The following is a 7,797-nucleotide window of genomic DNA, read 5'->3' as shown; positions in this document are numbered from 1 at the left end:
AAATCGAAAATTCATTCAATAAATCAAATAATGCATAAATCTGTGAGGACTTTATCTGAGAATGCTCAATCATACTTCTGTACGCAGAACAAAGGAATCGGAAAGAATTGGAGAATGCTGTTTCCATTCATAAATTATAATTTCCAATATGAATGGATTGTGTGATCTTTTCCGTCAAGATTGGACAAAATTTGACGGCAAAGAACATAGATTTCACGCCTTATAGTGTTAAAATTGGGTTAAAGATCATGACGACATGATACCTGACATGATATATGAAACTTTATATTCATGAACAACCAATGGGATAAAATAAAATGAAGGAATGGCAGTATCAATAAAATCAGCTGCGATATTTCCATGCCAAGGAATCTCAAGATATAGGATGGTTCTGGACATTATACGTCAAACTCCATGACGTGGATAATTTCATGCATTTGTTCTTTATCGCATCCTTTGCTGAATAAACTCAATTAAATCTGCACTTCATTGAAAATATTAAATAAAAACTCAAACCATGTAGCCTATTATCTAAATCAATCTCTTGAATAATTAAATTACATTCATGTTACCCTAAACTATCGCATCATTGAATAGAGAAAGCTATTTTCATCTCCCAATCGCAACTTTAACATACAGCGCCAGACACAAACATACTATTTTTGAGTCTCTGACATTTCCATTTTTACGTTGTTTGAAACGTATCCGTAATTATTCAATTTCTAATCCGACGTATCTCCTTCTATATATCAATTATTTTTAGGTAGCTTCCTCTCTTCATGAGAAGCATAGATTATCTTTGAAAACTTTTTAGTTATTCTTCAACTTATCAGTACAAATACATAAATTTAATGGTCAAACAGAACAAAGAATTAAATCATATTGATGAGGAGCTATTCCACGTAAATGTCATACTGACTGGTTAAATAAAAAAAGTGGTTGGAGGCTCTGATATGGATAAAAATTTGTGCTATAATGTCTAGACATTCGTTATTAAGTGCTGAACTAACATGAGTCGCGTGTGTCTCTGATAAGAGAAATTTTTTTATGTGCTCACCACAGTTTTTAGCCACATACTAAATTTAATGAGTCATCTACGTGCAAAAAACATCTGTTTCGCTAATTGATTTTTATGGCCACTGTAATTATAATTTTTTTCTATTTTGAGGTTCGTTCATTATTTTGAATGATTTTAAGGGTTTTTGCACAGATTTGTTTTGTTTATTTTGAATTAAAGAAGTTATTTTGTAAAATATTTTGGCAGTGAATAAATTTATACCAGAAGGGAATCACAAAAGTCAGTCCGTGACATTTCTGGTCAGTCAGTGACGATGCATTTCAAGAGGAATTACTTCTCTGTAAAATCAGTTATTGTAATGGGCTTTGCAGCATTATGAAATTTGCATTTGGTGTTCTGAGATGTATTTTACTGAAACTCTGATCACTCTTTGTTTCAGAGTAAACCTCAGAGGTTTTACTCTGAGCTGAAAGTTCGTTTCATTTTTGTCAGTCCGTGACAGTGAATTTTAAGTCACGTAAGTCCTGTATTTTTCAAGACAAAGTAGTGTATCAACCAAAGTTAAACTTCACACCATTGTGCAGAAATTTGGAAGTTGAAAAAGGTTTGTATGTCAGTCCGTTCGCGTTACGTGTGTTCTTAAAAGTTCAAAAACGCATTGTGACGGTCAGTCCGTGACGCGTGGAATCGCCCTGATATTAACTTAATAAGAGTTTACTCGGCGGCTCGAGACATGATGCTGAAAAATGCACTATACTCGAGTCCACATTATTTATTCCTCGATATTTACAAAAAAATTACGTTGACAAAGAAAAGAGAAGGAATGAATGAAATTAGTTTCGGTACAAATACATTAGAATGGATTAAGAAAACATGCATTGTTTTAGCTTCACCTTCTCAACATATTGACTGCTCCTAGCCACACAGAATCTCGAAGACCAACATAGCTACATCAAAATTTTATCCTTAAATTAATTAAGTTCAAAAGTAATTTTTAAGTGAAGTAATCAAAACTTTACACAAACAAGCGTTTTTGTGAAGATTTTGTGGATGATGGATTCTAGGCATAATGAAAACGAATTATCGAGTAGACAGTCTCAAAGAAAAATCCCTATGTGAATTTCATACTCAAATCGTAATAGAGAGTTCTGACCTCAAAAATGTCAAGGATTATGATTTAGATGCCTCATTAATTGAGAAATATCTCAAGGCATCTCCCTATTCATCCTTTGGACTGATATTCCGGCACAGATACATTCACGATAAATTAGAGAACATTTTAAAATGCAGCAAAAGAAAGAGGATAATAATGTAATCGTGCGTAAACTGTTTTCGATTCACGCATCAATGAAACATCGGCTAACATCAGATTACAAATTTAATAACTAAATGCGATAAGGACTCTTCATATTGTAATTATTCTTTCCGTTATATATCTGAAAATAAAGGAATGACTAAAATTAAGCTTCTTTGAGAAAATTAAAAATTGAATTTTAGCACATAATTTAAGGTAGTTTTCTCCACTGCAAGCTGATAACATTTAATCGGTAAGTGAAAAAAGCAAATGATGAATGATGTATGAATCGAAATTTCCAACATTAATATGTACGGCAAGAAAATTTTATTCACTGCCGAGAAATTGTTTCCTTGAGGAGGAAGTTAACGGAGCCTTCTTATCTTCCAAAGGCCTTGTTGAACGATACATAAACAGGCACAAAATACATGAACATACGATACATTAACACGTAAAAAATAATGCGTAAACGTATGAACACGAGAATAAACGCAAAAATTCACATTGTAACCACAAAACTTGTGCACAGGCGTGAATAGAAAATATAACCTGATCTAAATTTGCTCATGTATTCGTACATGTTCCCTTCCGGTCCATCAACATCGTTCATTAAATCACACATTAATCGTACGCGATAATTAATTGTGTAACCAGGCCATTATTAAGACATTGGACGATGCGCTCTTAATCCAAGGCATCGTTGACTAGCGACACCGACGGCGAATATCAAGACTTCTACGACGCCTGGATATCAATTTGAAATTTTGTTCACAGTAGGCTCTCTTCCGTGCGAGCTGATTGATTCCGTGCGAAATGATTATTTCTTTCTTATACAGTTTGATATCATAAAACTGAAGAATACAGGCTTTGAGAACTCAAAAATGAAATTATTCTCGCATTTACTGAGCCGTAATTTGATTCATGGTTGGTATTTTAAGATGTTTCATCATAGGTTGGACCGATTGACTGATTGGGCAACCTCCTTGAATGAATTTATCACTGTTGATGATTTATTTAACCCCGCAATACTGGAGCTATCAATAAGAAACCCTTTTCATTGAATATTTAAAAATTTGCTACCTGTATCATACGATAACATATTTAGGATATCTGCCCTTTTTATATTTCGTCAAGGTCGTGAGAGTAACAAAAAAGTCGCAGATGCGTATCATAAGGACTATTTGCAATATCTTTCACGAAATCTTGCGGCGTATAAAACTAAATGTGCCATAATTGCGAGAATTTTACAGTTCAGTCACCGATGATTATTTCCTAAAATAAAAACTATGGCTGCCAAATTTCTTTAATAAACAAATTACATTACGAGAGTGAAAAACACACTCCTCCTTGAATAAAATAGAGTTGGTTCATGAAAATCAAATTAAAAATCGAAATTAGCATGAAAAATATGCCATAAAAAATCATCAACACTGAGAATCCCATGCAAGGACATATGTCGAGTTTAAAGACAATATAATGAAATTAAGGGAAGCTAATTTCACTAATAAAGCTAGTTTCACTACTGCACGATTTGAAACAAACCATTTTTACATACGTAGATAAAAAACATACTGTCACCATGTATAGAATCCATTATTATTATTATAGTATTCTACCGATTAAGGTAGATTTCCATGGAGTACTCAAGAAGCGATCTGGGAGCCTCCCCTTCCTTCCAGCACTGCCTTCTTTAATTCACAGTAAGGCCTACTCTCTTTCAATCTATCTAAAAATCCTATTCTTTTCCTTCCCCTCCCCCGTTTCCCTAACATTCTACCCTCTAACACCATTTTCAACATCCCCTCACCGCTAAGTACTCCCTCCATCCATACCTTCTGTCTCCTCCGTATCTCCTTTTTCTCTCCGTCCATTTCACCCTCTCCATTCTTCTCCATACCCACATCTCGAATGCCTCCAATCTTCTCTCGTCTTCTTTCCTCAGTGTCCACGTTTCCGCACCGTAGAGAGCTACACTCCAGATCAAACTCTTCACTAACCTTTTCTTTAAACTCTTACATAACGATCCTCTTAGAAGCTCCTTCCTGTTCATGAACGCCACCTTCGCTAATGCAAATAGAATCCATTGAGATAAAAAAATTATACGATAAGTGGCGATAATTTTTATTTCAATGATATAATTATAATTTAACACTTTCTCCAACTATGTGTGCTGTTCGTAGCGCCATTTTCATATACCTAACGTGGTTTCATCAAAACTACAGTATTCATTTGCTATTGAGTAAAAAACGAAGTCCATTTCATCTTGATTTAAACTGAAATTTCTTTCAATTTTTAAAATCAACAATCGCCACAACAATAACTTTTAAATGAACAATAACAACAAAATAATGGGATTTCAGTACTTTATTACTGCTTATAAAAAATGCACATTTTCAAATTCGATTTCCAGAAAAATTAGTAACAAACACTCACTTTTGTGAGTGACTTTCGGTAAATAACAATTATTAAATTACATTAAGACATTATCATGAAAATGACATGAACGTGCTTCGTTTCTCGTACAAATTTTTTCTAAGATGAAAAGCCAACAATGGTATTGAGTCTTTCAATCTTTAGAGGTTACGCTCCAGAAGCCGGATGCACAAGTAAATGTACTTTCATACCCTGAAACTTCCAAAGGAGACGGTAAGGAAGGTAATCCTCGAAATACTGCTGGTAGCCCCTTGAAATAGCCGAGTAGAACAAATTGTTGCTTTTGTTTGACGATGCCCCAACTGACTTTACGATCGATGATAACGTTTCGTGGAAAGGAAGAGAGTTGTTTCAAGACTAATCTGAATTTCAAGAATGTTACGAAATGATAAGCAGTTACTGGCAATTTCCCACAAATAATTAAATTTTCCTTTCACGAACGATTTTCATACATTTCGTATTATTTGAACATGATACAAAATTTTGAATTGAAAATACAAATACATTTTTTATTAACTACCGGTGAACATAAATATAATACAAAATGTATTGATACCCGGACGTCATAAGAAAACTATTGTATTTGTGGAAAATTTCCATTGAAGCTTTCGGAAATTCCAAAAAAAATATTATCGAAGGGCAATGTACCCAGGGTAAGGAATTGGCTCCCAATGGTGATATTTATTGTATCACACGTATGTTGCTTATTCTAAGATGAGCCCTTTACCTAAGCAGCCTATCCAAATCCAGCCTAGAGGTTGAATCTCTAGTGAGCAAGTGAGACAAAATTTATAGCTTCTAACAAAGTATTGGCAAAATTCGGTGAGCAGTAATAAATTGGTACCCTGCTGTTGGTGAACCTGAAATTCATAAAAAAACGTATGTTAAACGGTCGTTACAGGTATATCAAAGTATTTGTGAAAATTTTCCACTAACTATTAATTTAATAACCAAGTAGAACTGACTTGCATTTTAGAGAAAAAAAGAGAAAAAAATAATTTGAAAATTGCGACAAAATTGTGTCGTGATTTAAACTAAATCGAGAAATCAAGACCATTTTTCTCGTAATTAACGTCGTTGCAGTTTTAACATCGTCAGACTAATATATTGAAAAAAATAAAGAAATGAGTAAACACGAATTGTATGGTTGTTACAGGAACTCAGTGTATATCAACATCAAACTAATTTCCGGGTTGCTTGTCTAATAGTAATGCTTTTATCCAATCTGATGCTTACGCTTCAAATTGGAAATCGTAACGAAAAATGCATACCCTTCTTCACACACTCAGATTCGATTACGTGGACTCTTTCTAGAATTGCAAATCTGCAGCCAATAAGTACACCATATGAGTTTAAAACATTTTAATACCGGTTCTCCTTGTTTATCTTCTGGTTTTAATTGTACGTTTCCGACCTTTTTGGCAAAATTAAGATAATTTAAGGCAATCCTGGCCAATATATTACCTATCCTGCTTATTCTTGACCTATTTCCGTCTAGAAAAGTTTCTGCTTGCGATTGTATTTTACACTTGTAAAATGTTATTTTCGGCTAAGCTAGTTGCAGAGCCGAACCGTGGTGATTGATAATAATTTTTCCGAAGATATTCGAGGCATATTTTCACGAAGCCATCCCATAATGATAGAAAAAAGGTTTACTTTGCTCGTTTGCGATCGTTTATTTTAACGTAGCAACGATCATGACCGAATATTTCACCAAATAGCATAGACTCTTATGGAATTATCAATGCTTCGGTCAAAGTAGACGTGGCTAATCCTACCCAAGCACCTCCATTCCTGCCACACTGCGCTCAACGCTCGGAACCGGTGGTGCCCCCTCCAGTATATTACAACCTCCTCGGTGGAAATAGAAAAGTGCTTCCATCATGTTAAATATTAAAGACTTCCACCGAATTACCCCATAAACTGTATCTTTAACTGAAGTCAATATGTAAACACAACTACGCTATAAAACGTTTCTTGCTGTTCTTCTTGTCGCATATTTAGGTTTTCATCAGCGTCTCCAACCTATTTGGCAAAATTAAGATGACTTATAACATAACCGAAGCGAAATCAACATCTATTTGAACTGGCTTCATAAAAGAGCGAAGAAAAAATTTAGCACGCTGAAAGACAGGGAGCATAATTCGAGAATTCCAAAGATGACGAGTGAAATGAAGCGAATATGTACACAATTATAGGTTAAAAAACTTGTACTGTGAGGAATATAACAAAATATTTTTAAAATCTATTATTTAATCTGCGTTTCAGACTTTTTCGGTAAAATTGAAAGGACTTATCACACGAAACAAAGAGCGGAAATTAACACCTATTTGAACTGTATCCATAAAAAAGTAAGGAAAAAAGTTAACGTAAAGAAAGAAAGAAAGAAAGTGAAAAGCAGTAGTTGTCGTACGGTAGAGGAAGGAAATGAGAAGAAAAAGTAAGCGTAGGCTAAAAGCGAAAGCAATGGAACGGGGGAGGGAGGATGAAAAATCTCGAAGTCGGAGGTGGAGGGAGAGAAAGGCGTGGCATCTTCTCCGCTTTCCAAAATGATCTTCCGTGTCCAAGGTCGCGAGCGGCAGCCATCTTGAAACGTCAAGGCGGAGAAGAACGGGAGATAGCAGGCCGGCAAAAGAAAAAAAAAAACTATCGGGAGGCGAAGCGAAGAGGAGGATGCCGGGACGGCTAGGGTGGGCAACGGTCACGCACAGGCAGCGCCAAGACACTGGAATGGGTTACGGGAGGAGGAGAATATAGCGAAGTGTGGTGAGGGAAGGGTTTGCGATGAGAAAAAGCCAGACAGATGGCGCCAGTAGGTTGATTCCGCAGTATTTAAGACCGCAGAGATGGATATAAGAAGCTTGTTCCAAATCGACATCGCATGGTATCGTATCTTGCAAACCAGTGCGGCGGTGAAATTCAAATTAATTGCCATGGGTAAAAATTCCTTTCGACGAGAATCGAACAACGGACCATTCGCTCCACGGGATACTTTGCAGATGACTTTCGTATGGGCACTATGGTGCGTCGAAAAATAACATTTTTTACCGGA

This window comes from Ischnura elegans, chromosome 12, assembly GCF_921293095.1.
Source record: "Ischnura elegans chromosome 12, ioIscEleg1.1, whole genome shotgun sequence".
NCBI lineage: Eukaryota > Metazoa > Arthropoda > Insecta > Odonata > Coenagrionidae > Ischnura > Ischnura elegans.
Note: the sequence above shows the minus strand (reverse complement) of the source record.